This window comes from Colobus angolensis, unplaced genomic scaffold (genome assembly GCF_000951035.1).
Source record: "Colobus angolensis palliatus isolate OR3802 unplaced genomic scaffold, Cang.pa_1.0 Scaffold228, whole genome shotgun sequence".
Lineage (NCBI taxonomy): Eukaryota > Metazoa > Chordata > Mammalia > Primates > Cercopithecidae > Colobus > Colobus angolensis.
In genome coordinates this window covers 3,613,720-3,634,972 of record NW_012115466.1, presented here as the reverse complement: position 1 = coordinate 3,634,972, position 21,253 = coordinate 3,613,720, and the positions used below count along the sequence as shown (strand labels likewise).

The window sequence follows — 21,253 nt, the reverse complement described above, 5'->3', positions numbered from 1 at the left end:
TGTGATGCGGTGCTGAGAAGAATGTATATTCTGTTGATTTGGGGTGGAGAGTTCTGTAGATGTCTATTAGGTCTGCTTGGTGCAGAGTTGAGCTCAATTCCTGGATATCCTTGTTAACTTTCTGTCTCGTTGATCTGTCTAATGTTGCCAGTGGGGTGTTGAAGTTTCCCATTATTATTGTATGGGAGTCTAAGTCTCTTTGTAAGTCTCTAAGGATTTGCTTTAGGAATGTGGGTGCTCCTGTATTGGGCGCATATATATTTAGAATAGTTAGCATTTACTGTTGAATTGATCCCTTTACCATTATGTAATGGCCTTCTTTGTCTCTTTTCATCTTTGATGGTTTAAAGTCTGTTTTATCGGAGACTAGGATTGCAACCCCTGCTTTTTTTTTGTTCTCCATTTGCTTGGTAGATCTTCCTTCAACCCTTTATTTTGAGCCTTTGTGTGTCTCTGCATGAAAGATGGATCTCCTGAATACAGCAAACTGATGGGTCTTGACTCTTTATCCAATTTGCCAGTCTGTGTCTTTTAATTGAACTATTTAGTCCATTTACATTTAAGGTTAATATTGTTATGTGTGAACTTGATCCTGTCGTTATGATATTAGCTGGTTATTTTGCTGGCTAGTTGATGCAGTTTCTTCCTAGAATCGATGGACTTTACATTTTGACATGTTTTTGCAATGGCTGGTACCTGTTGTTCCTTTCCATGTTTAGTGCTTCGTTCAGGATCTCTTGTAGGGCAGGCCTGGTGGTGACAAAATGTCTAACCATTTGCTTGTCTGTAAAGGATTTTATTTATCTTTCACTTACGAAACTTAGTTTGGCTGGATATGAAATTCTGGGTTGAAAATTCTTTTCTTTAAGAATGTTGAATATTGGCCCCCACTCTCTTCTGGCTTGGAGAATTTCTGCCGAGAGATCTGCTGTTAGTGTGATGAGCTTCCCTTTTTGGGTAACCCGACCTTTCTCTCTGGCTGCCCTTAACCTTTTTTTCCTTCCTTTCAACTTTGGTGAATCTGACAATTATGTGTCTTGGAGTTGCTCTTCTCAAGGAGTGTCTTTGTGGCATTCTTTGTATTTCCTGAATTTGAATGTTGGCCTACCTTACTAGGTTGGGGAAGTTCTCCTGGATGATATCCTGAAGAGTGTTTTCCAACTTGGTTCCATTTTCTCCCTCACTTTCAGGCACACCAGTCAGATGCAGATTTGGTCTTTTCACATAATCCCATATTTCTTGGAGGCTTTGTTCGTTTCTTTTTTCTCTTTTTTCTCTAGACTTCTCTTCTCACTTCATTTCATTCCTTTGATCTTCAATCATTGATACTCTTTCTTCCAATTGATCAAGTTGGTTACTGAAGCTTGTGCATTTGTCACGTATTTCTCATGTCACGGTTTTTATCTCTGTCAGTTTGTTTATGGCCTTTTCTGCATTGATTATTTTAGTTATACATTCTTCCATTCTTTTTTCAAGATTTTTAGTTTCTTTGCGCTGGGTACGTAGTTCCTCCTTTAGCTCTGAGAAGTTTGATCGACTGAAGTCTTCTCCTCTGAACTCATCAAAGTCATTCTCTGTCCAGCTTTGATCCCTTGCTGGCGATGAGCTGCATTCCTTTGGAGGGGGAGATTCACTCTGATTTTTTAAATTTCCAGCTTTTCTGCCCTGCTTTTCCCCCATCTTTGTGGTTTTATCTGCCTTTGGTCTTTGATGTTGGTGATGTACTGATGGAGTTTTGGTGTGGGTGTCCTTTCTGTTTGTTAGTTTTCCTTCTAACAGTCAGGACCCTCAGCTGTAGGTCTGTTGGAGATTGCTTGAGGTCCACTCCAGACCCTGTTTTCCTGGGTATCAGCAGTAGAGGTTGCAGAAGATAGAATATTACTGAACAGCGAGTGCTGCTGTCTGATTCTTGCTCAGGTAGCTTCGTCTCAGGGGTGTACCCCGCCATGTGAGGTGTGAGATGTCGGTCTGCACCTCAGTTGAAAATGCAGAAATCACTCGTCTTCTATGTCGCTCACACTGGGAGCTGGAGGCTGGAGCTGTTCCTATTCGGCCATCTTGCTCCCCCCTCTGTACTACATCTTAAGTACCTCTTTCAGTGATGTGAATTTAAAACCAGGTACTTTGAGTGCTCATCTGATTTTTGGCTCTTATGAAGGTATATCTTAAATTTTTTCTGTAGATATCTGTTAAATTGGTGTTCTTGTGGAGGTGATGATAGGTGAAGCCTTCTGTTTTGCCACCTTGCTTCTGCTTTTCGTTGTTGTTGTTTTTTAAAAATTCTTAGTGTATTATCTTTTTCCTAGAATATCTAAACTCTGAATTAGTCTCCTAAAGATGGGGAAGAATTTTATTCAACTGAGATGAGGAAATTTTGTACTATAATGACCTGTTCTCCAGTATGAAGTTCATTAACTCCACAAATTACATAGCCAACAATTAGAAACCTAAAAGCTGTAATTTTGAAATAATTTAGTGCTCTGTAATAGTGTATTTACCTCACATAGGTGACTGTTTTTCTGCTCTACGGCATTTTCTAGGCGAGGTTGCTATAGGGTAAGGAAAATTATCTTTATTATTATGGTTAGAAGAAAAGTTTTGATGAGTTAGAAAGTGGACCCAAAAAGGCTTGCCCCACAGGCCCAGCTGCATTTTAAATGTGGAGGTAGATATTAGACTACTTTAAAGATTGAAGTGTTTATCCTTACTTTTAAGAAAGACTGGGAACTGGATCTGAGCTATCCTTCTTTCAGGCTAGACAGCCATCTTCTAATGATGGTTTAGATAGTGTTCCACCGATCTCTCTGCCCCAAGCTATCTGATCTATTATGCCTTTAACAAAACATATTCTTCCATACATTTACAATATCAATTATTGTGTTCAAGACCTTGTGGGCACTCTAAAAATACTCTGAGACTGATAATCTGGGTACGGGGGGCAAATTAAATACTCTTTTAGTAGAAAACTAGTCCCTTTATATTCACAATCATCTGCTGATCATTCACTTTGAAATGTTAGTTCTTTCAGCAATTGATAGAGGTGGTTTTTCTTCCTGTATTCCTTCTGTTAACAAAAATGAATTAGAAGAGTGAGGGAATGCAGGAAACAGTCACAAAGCAGTAGCACTATCATTGGGAAGATTTAGAAGGGTATTGCTTGGGGTATTAAGGAAAATTGTTTTTTAAACCTTCTTCTAATGAGCCTGAGGAAAAAGTTGTAGGAGAATTGGGTTTTCTTTTCTTAGGGATCTATATCATTGATTATTTTAGCAAAGTTTGTGTCACCTTAAAGTGACCTCTGTGTATGATCTTTTTCTCTCCCTCTCCCTCTGTTCTCCTCTTCCTGCTGCCTCTGTCTCTTTCTCTTGCTCTCTCTCTGTCTTTCTCCCTTCTTTTTTTACTCTGGGATCAGTACAAGGAGTTTAACTATAAATTTTAAAGTGAGAGAAATACATAACATGTAGGAGGCACTTAAAGTTTACTTAATAACTGAGTAAATGAATCCATAGTTTTTATTTTATTAATTCAAGTTGTAGTGCTGTACCTTAGAAAGAGTATCTATAATATATGAAATTAAATTCCTATACAGTACATTGAAAGTGTTCTATAGAAGGTTAACTCCAAAGCACAGAAGTAAATCTGAACAACTTATTTGCACTAAAATCCATTATTTAGCAACACAAATTCCCTGTGAATATAAGGGGACTAGTTTTCTTCTAAAAGAGAACCTAATTCACCCCCCTGTACCCAGATTATCAGTCTCAGAGTATTTTTAGAGTACCCACAAGGTCTTGAACACAATAACTGATGTTGTAAATGTATGGAAGAATATGTTTTGTTAAAGGCATAATAGATCAGATAGGAAATATAAAATGATAATGAACACTGCTTTTTATTATGGCATTTATCCAAACACTTTAGATTACACTTAAGAAAGAGAAAAATATATATCGATATAAGGTACTAGAAGTGAAGTTGAGAGCACACTGAAGACTTTTGAAACATTATACCTTATTGTAATTTAGGTTGTTATTTAAAAAAGCAAGGTACTTTTTTGACACAGGCTCTGAACAATGACCAAGTGTTTATACATCTAGTTAGATTTTTCACTAGTATTCTGGGAACATTCATTCAGAACCTCTTTGAATTAAGCTGGCAGTTGCAATTTCTAGTACTAAGAAATGTATGTATATTCCCTCGTAGAATAATATAGCAAGCTGTGTACTATTGTTAATTTCTTGAATACACACTGGTTGAATATTCTGATGCCAAAATCACATGAGTTTTCTTATCCACTGTATCTCTATTTGGCAACAGCTAAGAAAAATAGATAGTAGTACATCTTCCACTAACAAAGCTGATGCAGTAAGGGCAAGCTGCATCTATGATAGAAAAAGTGACTTCCAGAGATTTGAATGTAATATAACAGTTAGATGTTCTTTATAATAGAAATGTATCTGGTTTCTGTTCTTGGTATCTTGATATTCTTGATTACTTGTATAGAAAGTTAAAACTTCAGTATATACACATTTACATTTTTATGAGTTGAATTATGTATGCTTATGTATAGCTGTTATATTGTTTTAATATTCATTAAATCTTAATAGTATGTAAAATAGTAAGCATAGTTGGTCTTAATATTGAGGTTAAGGAAGTGACTAACATAATATGATTTGGAATTTTTAAATCACTTAGTTGACATTGTCTGGGTATCAAATACCCTGCTAGGGCCCAGGAATACAAAGATAAATGAAACTTACCTGCTGCTTTAAGGTACTAAATCTAATGCAAAAGGCTATTAGTCAACTAGTTTAGCTAGTCGACCAGGTAAATTTGATTGACAAAATGCAGCTCAAATTTTCTTATCTAACTCAGAATATTTTTGTATGCTTACAGAATAATTCACTTAACATTTAAAAAAATAAATTATGTATGTTAGGTGCCAAACTCTGTGCTATTTGTTTCCTTTAAAAGAACACTATAGAATAAAATATATCATAAATTTAGTCATAGGGATCTCATTACAATTCCCATTTTAATTAAGATTTTATTGAGAATAGGAAAAAATGATACATTTACAGACAAATTGTACAATTTAATATAAAAAAGTATATGGTAGTAAAATATGCTTTATACTGGAAAGAGTTTTTATATTGCATGGGATTGATTTGACCCATCAATTCAATTTTGGGAAGTAATAAAAACAAACTATGTAAATAAAGGAATTGATCAGAGTCCAAAAGAGATCATCTTGACATTCTTAATTAGACCTACATCTAGGGAGTCATTTTTCTTCTATGATAGATAATGATAAAGCTTTTTGTTCACTGAAGAGTTAAATGAAAAAGGCATCTGTGGTGATACATAAATTGGTGCTGATTTAGCAGGTGCAAGATTTAGAGCTGATTTACCAAGGATAATTTATAAACTAGGTGGGGAATGGACTTATTTTTTTTTTCCTTTTAATGGAATTTAAAAATATTTCTGTGTAATTATGTTTATATACTTTAAAATGTGATCTAGCTTTATGGTATAAAATCTCTAAGATGGGAATACATGATATGTGAACTTATCCTCTATAAAGGATCATAACTATTCTCCATCTTCACAGAGGTTAAAAGAAGAGGACAGCATCTTAAATTGCAGAAGGAAGAAATTCTTTTAGATATGAAGAAGAAATTCTTGACAGCATTAAAATCAGAACTGACTAGCTAAAGAGGTTTTAAATTTTTCTTTTTGGATGCCTTTTAAGAATGTAACAGATAGTAACTCAACATAGATGGTTTAGGTATAGCCATTTCTTTAAGGGTATATACAAAATGATATCCAGAGGTCAGTACTGCTCCATAATTCTGTGCTTTCATTACCTGTTTTAAAATTTGTTCCATAAATTGCTTGTCCACGTTTAGTAAGTTGCTATATTTCCTAGAGAGAAGGTTGAATAAAGATTCTCATAAATTCAGTAATGCTGTATTGTGGCAAAAAGATATAAGAATCAAAGTATTAACTTCTGTCAAGTCTTTATTATCTCCATACAGTGGGGCCTTAATTTTTTTTCATTCACTCTGCTTAATTGAGTATTCTAAATATGGATAAGATTATGTTTACTGTAACACAGCAGAAAAAAAGGCTTTTGGCTTAAAGGAGTTATTTCCTGCCCTGAGGAGTACAGAAACTAACAAGCTCAGAACTCACCCTTGGATTAATCTACTGAAAGTAATCAAGAATCATGTGACCATTTCTGCAATGTTATAGATTGAGGAAGAGTGAAATCTTTTTCTGAGACAAAACTGAAGTTTTCCTTATAACTTCTACTTTATTTGGTGATCACAATCAAATATAAGTTCAAAAGCACTTATATATAAGTTGAATGGCTCAATATAATTTTTCTAGTGTCTTTTCTTTGCCCAGCTACTTTAAGACTTAATTTTATAAGTGCTATTTTTGTTATAAGATAACTATTTAAAGAAAAGTATACATTATCTTAGATAATTATAACAGCTTTCTCTATTAACAACAGTTTTAGAAGCTAACAACAATTTTTAGTAAAACCACATTCAAAGCAAAGGATATTTGAGACTAAAATAGGTACACAAATCTTTCAATGATTATGACAGAAAGCTTACAAATAAATAATGTGTCTAATTCTTTAAAAAAATTAATGCAGAAATGGTTCAAATTAAAATCAACAAGTTACCTTTTTACATTGGTCAAGGTTGAAGCTGAAGGAAATCCTCATAGATATTGAAATTAGATTTATGCCAGTTTTTACTAATAGGAGACAGATGGGTAGATCACTTTGCTTCTGCTCTCTTGTTACAGATGTTTAGTGAAATTGTTGAAATTTAAAAATCTATTTTCCCTTTTAATGGTCTAAGCAGGGTTTTCATTTATACATTACATTTGAAATTAGCTTGAACCACCTTTTCAATCCTAGCACCCTGGGTTTTCTTGACTTTTCACTGTTGCCTTTCTATCTCTTTGTATTTATAGTTGGAAGGTTGATGCCAAATTTTCTAAAACATGTTCTCTTCCATGCTGAGATCCTCTATGCCAACAATCTCCCTGGAGTGTGTGCTTTAGTAATAAGCCCTGAAAATGGGAACTGATAATGGAAATACTGGCAGCCCCTTTACAACAGGGGTGCTAGCCTGTTTCTGTAATTAGGAATATAATTTGAAATAAGAGATGCTTTTGGTCTTCAATTTCAAGCCACGAAATGAAGGGATTTTAGTTTATCTCACTTTTGGCAAACGGCAAATTGCAGTAACACTTCAGCTTCCTGAGTCTGGCCACAAAGAACCTGTTGTTTGAATGTATTTTCAAAGCGTCCTAACGGTGCTTTCTGAATCTATTTGTAACCACAGCTTTCCTTTTGAAAATAATTTCCCTGATTGTCTTCTTAATATTTTTAGGTTTTATTTACTTATTTCTCCCCACGAATCCCAGACTTCCATGTGTTGTCTTCTATGACATAAAATAGCAAAATAGTAGTAACAATAGTATTTATCAAATAGTTATATACTGTGCATTATGCTAGGTGAATTACATGTATTTTTCATTGAATTTTCTTGTCAGTTCCATACAGTAGACACTATTATTACTTCCCGTCTTACATATGAAGGAAGCCAAGCGTGTATCTAAAAAGCGATAGAGTCCATATTCTCTATCACTGTGCTGTGTCACCACTTTATATTACAGAGTGCCCAAATCCACAGGTAACTGTTTTACTTAATTCAGTGTTAATCTCCTTGATCATTTATTCATAGCCATCCTCTTTCATTTGGAAATATTAATTAACACCTACTGTGTGCCTGACACTTTGGAAGGCTCTGGGAATATAAGGATGAATGAGTCTAGTTCTTGTCCTTGAGATGCTTACAGATGAATTAAATACAACACAACAATGCCTACAATCATAGCTATCAAAATGGGCACTGATTCACCCCATGTACCATTGCAAATGCACAGGGGTGCTGTGAAATATTTAAAATTTTTATGGGAAACACAGCAACACCTACTGGATATTACATGAACTACTTTCAATTTTTGTGTTTTTGTTTGTTTTTTTTTTGTTGTTTTTTTTTTTTCAACTGGCTACTAAGTTAATAGGGCATTAACACTTGTGGAATTGTTAAGACCTACTCATTTAGTAAACAAAACTGATACAGATATCTTTTGGCCTAGAATATTGTGAAAAATATTACTAAGGACACTATTAACAGAGAACATTTAGGAATATCTGGCCCAAGGAAAGATGTTGGATATTTTTATCAGAGCAATTAAAGAACCCTTAAACAAAACTGAACTAGGGAAATCTTGTAGGTTCTCAGGGTTCAGGAGAACAAAATGGGACTGTGAAACTGGTTATGAAAGTGATATTCAGTTGGTTACACATAAATACTTATGTATTTCACTCACAAAGATATTTAAATAAATCTCATTTTGATGAGCTTGTGTGGTTTCAGGATAATAGTTATTTTGAATCCAAATTATAAAAGATTTTTAGGAAATAGGTCAAAACACTTTGGGTGAGCTAATGACATGATTTGGCTTATGTTTAAATAATAAAAACATAATAGGCTATCAATCTTATATTTGAAGATCATTTTTGACACTTTATTTTACTGCTTCTAACCTTAGGTAAACTGAATGTACTGACTAGGAAGAGCATATTATGCTGTCACCTTAAGAATATATAATTATAGCATCTCAGCAGATGGGTAGACATCTCATAGAAAAATAACTGTAAATCTGAGGGAGAGATGTATTTGACAGTCTAACATCTCCACATTTCTAGTTTCCTTTAGTTCAGAATTGCCACAAGCTTCTCTACTAATTGGAGGCCTTGAAGCACATTGAAATTGCTAGCAATGTTCCCCTAGCTACCTTTTTCATGAAAAGATGATTATGTGATGCTAAGAGGATTTGTTGACAAGAGGAAACATTTTTATTGCACAAGTCTGCTTTCGAGGAAAAAAAATCAATGGAAAATAGCAGTTGGATCATTTTCTGAAAGATTAGAGAGATTATCACTGGGACTTGATCCACCCTCTTAGAGCTAAAATTTAACTATACTATTTATATCATCAAGTGAAGGACTAAAGGATGAGAAAATATGAAAGCTCCATTAGGGATAATATATGTAGGATAAAATAATATACATGAATTAAATGATGACCCTTGAGGTCTACATATGCATGTATGAAGAGTTTGGTGGCATTATAGAAAAGATCACTTTAATTTAGAAAAAAGGATCAAGACTCCACTCTTGTTTCTGCCATTTATTTAGAAATAGAACCTCCCAAGTAGGTGGGACTACAGGCAGCTGCCAGCACGCCTGGCTAATTTTTTGTATTTTTAGTAGAGACGAGGTTTCACCATGTTAGCCAGAATGGTCTCGATCTCCTGACCTCGTGATCCGCCTGCCTCGGCCTCCCAAAGTGCAGAAAATGATTTTAAAGATGATCTATTTCTGGCCAGTCGCAGTAGCTCATGCTTGTAATCCCAGCACATTGGGAGACCAAGGCAGGCGAATCACGAGGTCAGGAGTTCGAGACCAGCCTGGCCAACATGGTGAAACTCTGTCTCTACTAAAAGTACAAAAAATTAGCTTGGTGTGGTGGTGGACACCTGTAATCTCAGCTACTTGGGAGGCTGAGGTGGGAGAATATCTTGAACCCTGGAGGTGGAGGTTGCAGTGAGCCAAGATGATGCCACTGCACTGCAGCCTCCACCCCAAGTGATAGTGTGAGACTCTGTATCAAAAAAAAAAAAAAAAAAAAGATTATCTGTTTCTATTCCCTTTTTTTTTATATACATAAGAAAATTATGACCCAAACAGATTGAATGGCTTAATCAAGATCATATTGCTGGATTTCCAAATGTTTCTTGCTTTTTGGTTTATCAAGGTATTCCCATAGCATAAAGAAAGAACGATTCATGCTGACAGAGCTATTGTTTCCTTCTTTTCTAAACTTTCGTAGCACTACTGAATTATTTCTGAGAGTTAACCACTTTTTGTGCATTATATACAACTGTTAATACTGATACCTCTCTGTTCTCATTCAGTGATTTTCCCTGTAAGCATATTGGCTCTCTTCACTGTCGGATTAATTTTTCTGCCCTGTGTGTACCCTGATCAAGGAACTTTTTAAGGAATATGTGTAAAGTGAGATGACTCATTTATTCTTTTCTTCCCATGAACATTTGCATTTATTTCTGATAGTTGGTCTTAAAATGTCTGTGTGGTTGAAGACAAAGAAAAACAGTGACCAGGTTACAAAACTAATTGTTGTTAACCTTGTGGTTAGTACTACTAAATAAAAAATTCTATTAAATGACACCCTCGAAAGTCAGCCTTCTATAGTGAATCACTAGTGACAAACCATTATTCTTACTATCACAGAAATAGATGAATGTACAGATGAGGCAATTATATTATTTAGGGGCAGTTATGCTTATATTTCACAAGTTGATTTTCCTTCCTGTAGAAAGAAATATAGAAACATGGAAGAGTTGTTTTTAGGGTCCTAAGTGAGTCTGTAGTTGATTAGTTAGAGGGGTATGATATTTAGTTACCGTGCCCTCATGGTGAGGTCTGAACAAGTGCTTAAAAGCAGGTTATCTTTCAAAAACAGCACGTGTGTTTCAGAATAGAGAAAAATAAATAGCTTGACCGTTGGCTTAAACAAGTCCTTTAACTTTTGACATTCACTCTATTTGATTCTTCTCAGTAAGTCTTTAGAGACATATACAGCATCACTCTTTTAATTTGCACACAATATATTAAGAATGCTAAAGCGAATTCCATAATCATAGCATGTTTGAAGTTTTCATTTTATTTTGTAGTGTATTTATAATATACTTTTAATGAAGAGTAAAACATTTCAAACAACCATCTTTCAGGAAGGTATATGCTTTCAAATCCTAAATCTGATACCATTATATCTTTTCATATTAAATAAGTGGCTCCCTTCTGCAGGGCCTGCCCTCATCTCCATTTGAGCTTTTCTTGAGGGGCTTAGGTATTCCTTCCTTCACTGACTTTTACCTATGTATATATGCGTATGTTACAGAGACTATATGAGTCCTGTGCACACACAGCCAATATTCAGCTAAGTATGTAGTTCTTGATTAATGGGTAAGAAAATGAGCAATTTCGCCCTGGACCACAAATGACTGATTAGCTCTGGAATTTTGAAGTTGAAAGGGTAGCTATTAGCGTAATGTTATGCACAAAGAAATTTGGTTGATATAACTCTAAAACTTTCAATAATATACCATTTGGGGCAGATTTATGTATATTGTGGTATAGTAGTTACTTTTTAATTGTCTTTCCCATAGTATAAATGAAAGGTAATGCATTATATCTGTAATGCTTACTAATTTAAAAACTAAACTACATATTTCTGAAACACAAATATAATTATAATTTTTCATTTTGTTGGTTAAAATACAATATTATTTAATAACACCGTTAAAGTATGATTTTCATTATTTATCATTTTGTGACTTTCTTTGAAGTCACTACTTATTTAGTAAGTATTTTGCCTTTTTGGGAAAGGGCAAGGAATGGCTCTTTAATTGGAGTATATAACAGCACTTTGTTTCTCCTGTTTTAGAGAAAACCTGGGTCCTACATTTTCATCATAACTCAAACATTGTGAAAATAAGTTTTAAAAACTCATTTATAAGCTAATATGATTTCTGCATAGATGTATGATATGTTTATGCTTTTACAAAATTTATCCTTACTTTTCCTGATAATTTCCCCATTCAAAAAAACAGGAGTGGAAGAAAATGTTCAAACATTTGCATCATGGTTGACTGTTACCTTTTCAGACTGTATCTTTCTTTATTCTGAACCACTACCTGTGCCAAGGTTTTGACTTATTCCAAATTTGTTGGTAAAGAAGTCATTTGGGGGAGTGGGAAAGGGTTAGAAATGATTACATTTATCATTTCAACAGCTTTGTCTATGTTTACTAAGGAATTTGTAAAATAGAGAAATGGAGGTGAATTACAACAGATTTTGAAAGCTGTAGCCTGTATCCAGCATGCCATTATATTACACATTTTACAGTCACCTTGGCTTCAGGTGGGATCCATCAGCTTATAAGGCTAAATGAGAGTCTTCCTAGTAGAAACTTTCTGGGGCCAGTTAAACAATTTCCAGTTACCCTGAGTAAAGAATCAGTTCATTCAACCTCCTTTCACTTTCAGAAGGGATTTTGGGTCTATATTTTGTTCTACCTTACACTCACCACTCCCGAAGAGCCTGTCATGGCATGATATTCTTCTGTGTGACTAGTAAAGTCTAGGGAGTAACAATTTTTACTTCCTATCGATTCTGCACATATTATTATTGTCCCTTAGTAGTCAGATTCTGTTTCTCATGGTTACATATTGTTTACTGTATCTAGTGAAATCTTGCTTCTGATTTATTCCATAGATCATAAAGAGTAAAGAAAGCTTTTACAGTAGCTATAAAACAGCTCAGGCAATCTTTCTAAAAAGTTACTTAAGTCTATTAACTATAATGTTCCAGCCTTAAAATCTTCACCAACATTATCCTAACCTTCTCACTCTAGTCTGCTAGAGTGGTGGGAAGAAAATAGTGAGTAGGAGAAGTAGGATCTGCTGGATGATTATTGTTTCTTTCACCATTCCCCGTAACTAAGATACTTTTTTGAATTTGGTGTTTTCTGAACGTAATAATCTCTTTCTGTTCTGCGATGACAAAATGCATTCTTCCCATCAAGTTCCTGAAATGTTGACTAATCTTTGCTTGTGGCTGTCATTATTGTTTGAAAGCAGAAAAATAATAAAAGTGTGTATATGTGTTGGTGTAATGGAAAATGGAATTGCTTGATTTTATTTTCCAAATGGGCAAGACAAGAAATATAGGAAAAAAGTAAAGAAGACAAATATATATTGCAGAGTGACTATGTGTACTATTAAGTTTATGTTGTATGGTGTGTGAAGGCTCCAAATATCTTTAATTTTTCACAGTTTCTTCTTTCAAATAAAGTCCTTACATAAGCTTAAATATTGTGTATAACTTATTTTCTTGTCTCAGGAAATGTTTCATGACATTCAGATTACTGGATCTGAGAGAAAACTGGCTGTGGCATCTGTCAACACATTGATTTCCAGGGTTGATACAGATGGTCTGAGCTGATCTCTGGTCTCTCTTACCACACCATTTGTGTCCCTTCCAGACCTACATGCTCATTCAAAGTGAATGACCTTCTGAAAGAGGATCAGTCATGAAGGGTATTTAAAAGATATATTCCCTTTCTGTAACTTCTAGATATGTTCATAATTTATTCAAACATATAAATCTGTAGAACAAAATAGACAACCTTTGGTTGGGGTGAGTCCTTTATTGAGAAGCAGTGTAGTCAATAGAGGCTTGACTTTAGGAGTCCACAAACCTGCCTGAGTAGTTATTTGCTTTATGACTTTTCAGGTTTAGTTTCTTCAATGAAGTGGGTTAATACTATCTTAAAGGATTGTTTACAAACACTAAACACATTGAATAAACCAACATTTTTGGGTACCGACTATTGACCATGTTCTATCCAGGCTTTGATGCTACAGCACTGAAGAAAGAGGTTATAAATAAGTAAAAAGCAAATAATTAAAATAGTCATGCCCTCATGGTGATTACATTAAAGTTTGGGGAAAAAGGCAACAAACAAATACATTTGTAAAATATATACTATGCTTAATGGTAGTAAATGCTATAAAAGCAAAAAATGGAAGTACAAGATAAAATGCTGGAATGGGGGTTGTAATTTTAACTGTGTTGATAAGGAAAACCTTTATTGAGTGTTCATTTTGGGTGAAGATCTAAAGGAGGTGAGGATAGGCAGTAGATTTCAAGAGGAAGAACAGTAGCATTTAATGCTGACACTTGTAAATAAAATCAGCGCAGGCCGGGTGCAGTGGCTCACGCCTGTAATCCCAGCACTTTGGGAGGCTGAGGCCGGCGGATCACGAGGTCAGGAGAGACCATCCTGGCCGACATGGTAAAACCCCATATCTACTAAAAATACAAAAAATAGCTGAGTGTGGTGGCGCGTGCCTGTAATCCCAGCTACTTGGGGGTCTGAGGCAGGAGAATCGCTTGAACCCGGGAGGCAGAGCTTGCAGTGAGCCCAGATCGTGCCAGTGCACTCCAGCCTGGTGATAGAGAGAGACTCCGTCTCAAAAAAAGAAAAGAAAAGTAAATCAGGGCAATTGCTGGCTCAAAGTACAGTAAGTGCTGAATGCATATTTATTGTTATAAATAATTTTGGTTTTAAGAGGAGATTTTTTGATATGAAATTTGTTATTTCACTTTGTGATCATGGAAATAGCATGTCACTGAGTTCATACTGCCAGTATTTGGTTGCCTTTCTTTTTGGCATTTGACATGTGAAAACATAATCCAGAGCACAACATAACACAGTCTTAAAATCTTGTGTTCAGGAAGATAATTTGCTTCTTTCAGATACATTTTTGTTTTTTCCGCAACTTAAAACTATAATTATTCCTTAAAAATTGAATCAAAACTATTCTTTAAAAACGGATATAGAAACTGATAAAGCCAAGTTATGTTTTTACTAGAGGAGTCTTTTAAAAGACTTAAAGGTTTTTTTTTACCTTATTATTGGGAGAAAGCTAAAAATAGATGAGCCTGAAACATTGACTTTTATCCATCTTGAATTTCATGGAGCATCCAGAATGATGCATCTTTCCCTTCAAATATTTTTCCATCACTTCCAGACAAGTAGTGTATGAGGCAATAAATAACAGATAGCTGGAACAGGAGAAAACAGTTTTTTAATGCCTTGTGCTTAAACTGTCACTCTGCCAGGAAGTAATAACTGAATGCTGCATTATTTAAGGCAAGGTAATAGACTACTTCCTTTTAGAGGCAAATTACTTTGGGATCTCCTACTTTACTCTCACAAGCCAGGGTTTCCTCAGTGAAAAACTGGAGTTGTTAGATTTGATGTGATGTGATTGACTACTGAATCTTAATACTTTAGATACCAGAAAAGAGTTTCCTTTTCTTCTGTTCATGATTCATCATTAAATGAAGAGTCTTGCCAAGTCCAGCTTTTCCACAGGGGAGGTAGTAGGGTGCATTTTAAGGAGCATAGACTTGGAGCTACGATGCTCTGCATTTGACTCTACTACCCACTGAATTGTATGCTTTTGGATAAATTATCTAATGTCCTTAAATAATTTGTTTTGTTACCTGTAAAACGGAAGTAGTAATACTAACTTTATTGAATTGCTGAGATGATTATGTAAAGATCTAGGCCTTATTTTTTGGTGCCAACAAATATATATTTATTACTTATGGATCAGTTAAAGATCTCAAGTTTGAAGCAAATATGTAAGTTTAGCTGTTGAGTTTTCAGAATAGGTGTTGCAATTCCTATGGCTGTTGTATAAGGCACCTAGAAAATATTAGTACCCTTTCTTGTTCCCTCTCTTCCTTTGACTTTTTAAAAATCATAAAGTTTGTGATCCGGAAGATCATATTCTACTTGAAAGCTGTATATGAAGCTTCTACCTCCACAAATCTTTGTGTGTGAAATGTCTGTCCAATTTTAAAAATCATCTAGTAAATGTAGGAGAACAGTTATAGATCAATACTATTGTGCACAGTCATAGAGTTGGTTGACAGAGTTTGGGCCTATTTGAATGCCACTATTTTAAAAATGCATCTTCTACTCAGTTGAACAGTTGCACTTGATATAAAAAAAAAAAAATGTATATCCACTATTGAATATACCCTACTCTCAAATACACTTATTTACGTATTATTGCAAATTTTCCTGCTTTTGGATGGTAGTCATGACAGATCCCCATCAGAACCTTAGAATATAAGATTTTCATGTTCTCTTTGTAGAGGTGTTTATTATGTGGTCTGTAGGATAATAGGCTAAGGTGGACCAATGACTAGAAATTAAAATTAGTTGTTATGCTTCTTCACTTTTTAATTTATTTTGAATAGATACACAATAGCTCTTTATTTTCATAAATCATTCAGTTTTATTTTTTAAGTATTTTACTCCTTATTAAAATAATTTTGTCATTTTTTGATGGGATGTGAATTTAAATTTGACAATGTTTATAATAGTGTTACAAGTTGTTATAGCTGCAAGCGGTGCTATTTTCTGTATTTATTGAGATTTTAATCACTAGAAATGTTTAACTAGTAGGATTTTAAACAGACATACTGTTTTTAGTTTCTCCTGTTAATGTTATTTTGATATTTTGAACAAGATTGACAAAAATGTCATCTTGCTTCAAATTGTTTTATGGTACACATTCCCAAACACACTAATCTTTGAACATGTAAACATTTAATAATTTCTATCTTAATTCTTTTGTGTAATGGCCTTCTCATTCTAAGCCCAATGCTCATTTCATTCCATGGCAGTCATCTTCATTTTGAACATCAGGTATATATTTATTGGCATCGTATAGAAATTAGAGTGTACTGACCATCTGTTCTTAACCTAAGTGGCTAATTTTAGAGTAATTAATCATTACATGGATTTCCAGCTCTAAAAGGTAAGGATTATATTTGTTTCTTCTCTGTAGCTTTGAAAGTGCCTTGATAATAGTTACTCAAATGTTTTTAAGTGCTATCTACTAACTTATTTTTACAAGTTATTAGCCATTAAGTAGTGTTATTTAAAATTGAAATATATTTGAAACACTGTTACATTTTGATATTCACATTGTTGTTGTGGTGGTGGTTTTTTTTTTTTTTTTTTTGAAACGGAGTCTCGCTCTGTCACCCAGGCTGGAGTGCACTGGCGTGATCCCGGCTCACTGCAACTTCTACCTGCCAGGTTCCAGCAATTCTCCTGCCTCAGCCTCTCAAGTAGCTGGGATTACAGACATGCGCCACCATGCCCGGTTAATTTTTGTATTTTTAGTAGAGACAGTGTTTCACCATATTGGCCAGAATGGTCTCGAACTCCGGACCTCAGGTGATGCACCCGTCTGGGCCTCCCAAAGTGCTGGGATTACAGGTGTGAGTCACCATATCCGGATGATATTCACATCGTTATTGTTTACTAAATGATAGTATTTTTTGCAATCTCTTTAGGAAGTCTTTACCTATTCATGGCATTTTTATATGTGATGTGAGAGATAGTCATAGAAGGATCTAGCTAATACCCTGAAAATTCTATTGTCCTAAGTTTTTGTGATTTAATAGTTGAAATCAAATCATTTCTTTTACTCTCCATAATATTCATACCATGACTCAAAAATAGCCAGAAAAATATGGAAATGCAAGTGTTATTTTTTTTTCCATGTTTCCATGTTGAAGGCTGAAGAAAATACTCGAGTGACACCCCTCTCTTCAATAAATGCTTAAAACTGAATAATCATATGCACAATAATGAAACTGAACCCCTATCTTTCACCACATACAAAAATCAACTTAAGATGTATTAAGGACTTAAACATAATACCTGAAACTATAAAGCTACTAGAAGAAAACATAAAGACAATTCTTAAGGACATTGGTCTACTCAAATATTTTATAGCTAAGACCTCAAAAAGCACAGGCAACAAAAATAAAAGCTGACAAATGAGACTATGTTAAACTAAACATTCTGCACAGTGAAAGAAACAATCTATAAAGTAGAAAGACAACTTGTTGAGTGGGAGAGAATATCCAAAACAGACAAGGAACTCAACAGTAAAAATATACAAATAACACCATTAAAAACTGGCCAGTGGGCATGAACAGACATTTCTCAGAAGAAAACATACAAATGGCCAAAAAGTATATGAAAAAATGCTCAACATCACTATTCATCAGGGAAATGTAAATCAAAACCACAATGAGATATCATGTTACCCTTGTTAGGATGGCTTGTATTAAAGTCAGAAATATAACAGATGTTGGCAAGGATACAGAGAAAAGGGAACTCATACACACTGTTGAAGCAAATATAAATTAGTACAGCCATTATGGCAAACAATATGGAGGGTTGTCAAAAAAAAAAAAAAAAAAAAAAAAAAAAAATAAAAAAAAAAATAAAAAAATTAATCCAAATATCATATAAAGAAAAATATATATGTATATCTGTGTGTACATATTTGGAGATTCCATAAAGCCAAGTCTTGATTTCCTCTGCTAAAACTTTATTTTTTTTCAAGTTATGTTTACAAAAATGTGGCTTTGTTGCAATAACTTGGTGATTTATGAGTAGTGTGCCAGAAATAATCTAAATGGGTAATCTATCCTTACATTTTTAAATATTCAAAGTGTTCATATTTATTTAAAATGAAGAAATAAGTAGTGAAATGCACCAATAGTAGCATTTTCAAATAATATAATAGTAATAGGCTGATGATTGATTTTCACACCTTCAAACAGACTGCCTTTTGTTGCATGTAGATGAAATTTAAATAAAAATATTTACTGTGTTTTTGCTTATTAAAATGCACAATATGAGCTTACTGTCTTACTGCGATCACAATGGCAAGATTTTAAGACTTTTCTGCATGGCCTTCATTCAGTAGGTAATTATGGAGTTTCTAGTTTATCAGGCTTTTTGGTAGGCCATGGAGATAAGAAAAGGAGGAACAAGAAATGTTTTTGTGTTGTTAAGAAACAGAATTTAGTGAAGACCAATTTTACAATGTAGTATTTCATTATTAATGTAATAGAGGCACACATAGGGAGCTGTGGGACAAAGGGCCCTAACTCTGGCTGGAGTTGTCATGAAAGGCTAAACAGATTCATGCATCTGAGGTGAAGCTGGAAATGTCAGTCTAGGATGAAGTAGAGGTAAACAGCCTTTTGCACATAGAAAATAACATAACTAGAAGTATAACTATAGCATAGGAGGTGTTGAAGAAGGAGGGTCAGGTTTTTATAAAAAACTGATAATATGTTAACACTGTGAATATAATCAATTAAGAAAACTAAGATTTTCAGATGAGAGATATAATGAAGGCTTTTTTTTCCCTGCATATTAACAGTATTCAGAAAAATCGGTGAAGGAATTTTTCCACATCAGTGAATTTTCCAATAGATACTTTGGGAGATACACTTTAATGTATTCATTCTTGAGAAAAATGTTTTTCACTATTTTATTGCTTCATTAAACAATGTGTAAAGAACATGTTTTTCCCCCTTTACTGCTTTGCTACTTTAAGAGTTTTTGAGGTTGGTATAATTATCAAGAATCTATTTTGCTCTCCTCTCTGACACAAGCATATCTTTCTAGACTACTTGGAGAGCTAAAACTCTTTGCCCTTTCTTTTAATGGCCCTGGGTTGCTGTGACTTGTAATCCTTATGATTGCTTTTTATGTCGTCTCTTGTCTCCCTCTGGGTAATGAGTTCTGTACCTGTTTCTAGCTAGCTCTTCTTTCAGGTAGCACCTTTGACGTACTCAACTTTTGAATTTTTGACAATTCCTTTGGCTAGTTAAGAATTCCTGTTACTTATTTTCTGGTTGGCTTAATTAAGGTTGTGTGGTATCATGGTATACACTAATTCTAAATAACTTAAATGCTTTATACAAAAACTTTGTTCACCTGTATAATATGTTTATTTATTATTGAGTTCTTTCAATGTAATGGAACTTGCCATATTATAAAGTCCTCCCAAAGTTGGCTTGTTATTTGTAATGCTTTGAATCCACGTTAGGGGGAGGGAAGCTTGCTATATAATTTGATTTCGCCCAGAAATGTCAAAGTGCCTGCAGCGTTTCTCAATCGTGGGTGCCCCTCAGAACCATCTGAGCTGCAGCTCGGCTCCCAGACAGATGTTCTTAGCTCCGGCCCTTAACTGCTTCTCATGTAGGCAAATGTTTGCTGTAGGGAAGCCAGTGAGAAAACAGGGAATTAGTTCCTCTTTAGCTCTGTCTCAAAGGAGAGGTTTAAAGGGTGTCCAACCCTTAAAGGCTGTGTGATCCCAGGGAATCCTGGTAAAATATGTCTGAAGAGCTAATCTCCAGCTGTCTATGATATCTTTAAACTGCCAAGCTCCCCAGATCAATTTTATAGAAGATTGATCAGTGTGTGGAAGGGGAAAATGGGAGGGAGTTCACCTCCACCCAGGGGAGCCTTATAGGATGGACTTCTGCCCTCCTCTCCTCTTTTAGCGTTGACAGTGTGGGCCAGCAAGCCAGGCCAAGCTGGTAAGGTGCTTGCCCCAGGGCTCCATGTAGGACCAGAACCTTCAGGAAGGTCTGGATAGAGCCAATTTGGCCAGGGTGTCTGGCCCTCGGGGCCTTTTTGCCTTTAGCTTTTCTGATGCCTTTGCATCTGCATGAGCTGGATTTTGCATATGGGCTTGAGGCATAAAAAAGACAATTGCTGGGGCTGGCATTGCTTGCTGCTAGGCACACTAAAAGCTTGGGATGATTTAGTTATAGGAGAGGGCATTCCGTTGTCGAGAACATGGACTTAGGTTTCAAATTCTGACTGCCATGAAAAAGTCACCTGAGGAGAAACTATTAAAAACGCATGTTGCGCTCTTTCCCGGAAGCACTGAGGGAGGTAGCAGAGGCCACTCCATCCCCCCGGGCTGCACCCTCCCCTGCAGGGGAGATGGGCGCCCCAAAGGCAAATCCAGGGGCTGGTGGGGCCAGAGCAGGTGACTTGGAGTTAATCAGAAGGGAGATTGACCTGGGCGGGCCTGGCTTGCTCAGGTGTGCCCTTTAAGAGACTGGAAGCCACAGAGCCGCCCCCTCCTGCTGCCAAAGAAGCAAATGGCTAGGGTCTCCGCAGCTGCAAGAAATGGATTCTGTTCACAACCAGGTGTGCTCGGAAGAGGACCACGGGCCTCGATTGAGATCCCAGCCCTGGCTGACACCTTGAGTGCAGCCTGTGAGTGCCTGAGCGGAGGTCCAGCAGCCCCCAGACTCCTACTACACAGAAGCCATGTGGTGACAAGTCTTAGGTTCGGTGACTTCACTAGAAGGACTCACAGGACTTAGCCTGTCATCATACTGGTGGCTAAGATTTACTACCGTGAAAAGATTCAACGCAGAATTAGCAACAGAAAAATGCATGTGGGGTGAAGTCCGAAGGAAACAAGCTGACAGAATCAAGGACACACACCTTGTTAACGATGCCCTCAAGGCTGTGAGGAGAAAGAAAACTGGTGGAGTGACACTGGGAATTCAACAGGTCAGTCTACCTGTCCCTGGTAACATAAGCTACTTGAGATCCTAAGAGTCAGTCTTCAGCTGCTGTCATGGAAAGTA

General features: G+C 35.5%; 1 long non-coding RNA gene across 1 annotated transcript in view; it reads left to right on the top strand.

Moving 5' to 3' along the window:
- Window positions 1-21,253, top strand: part of LOC105513290 — a 217,528-nt gene that overhangs the window by 88,338 nt on the left and 107,937 nt on the right. The gene's annotated exons all lie outside the window — the stretch shown is intronic.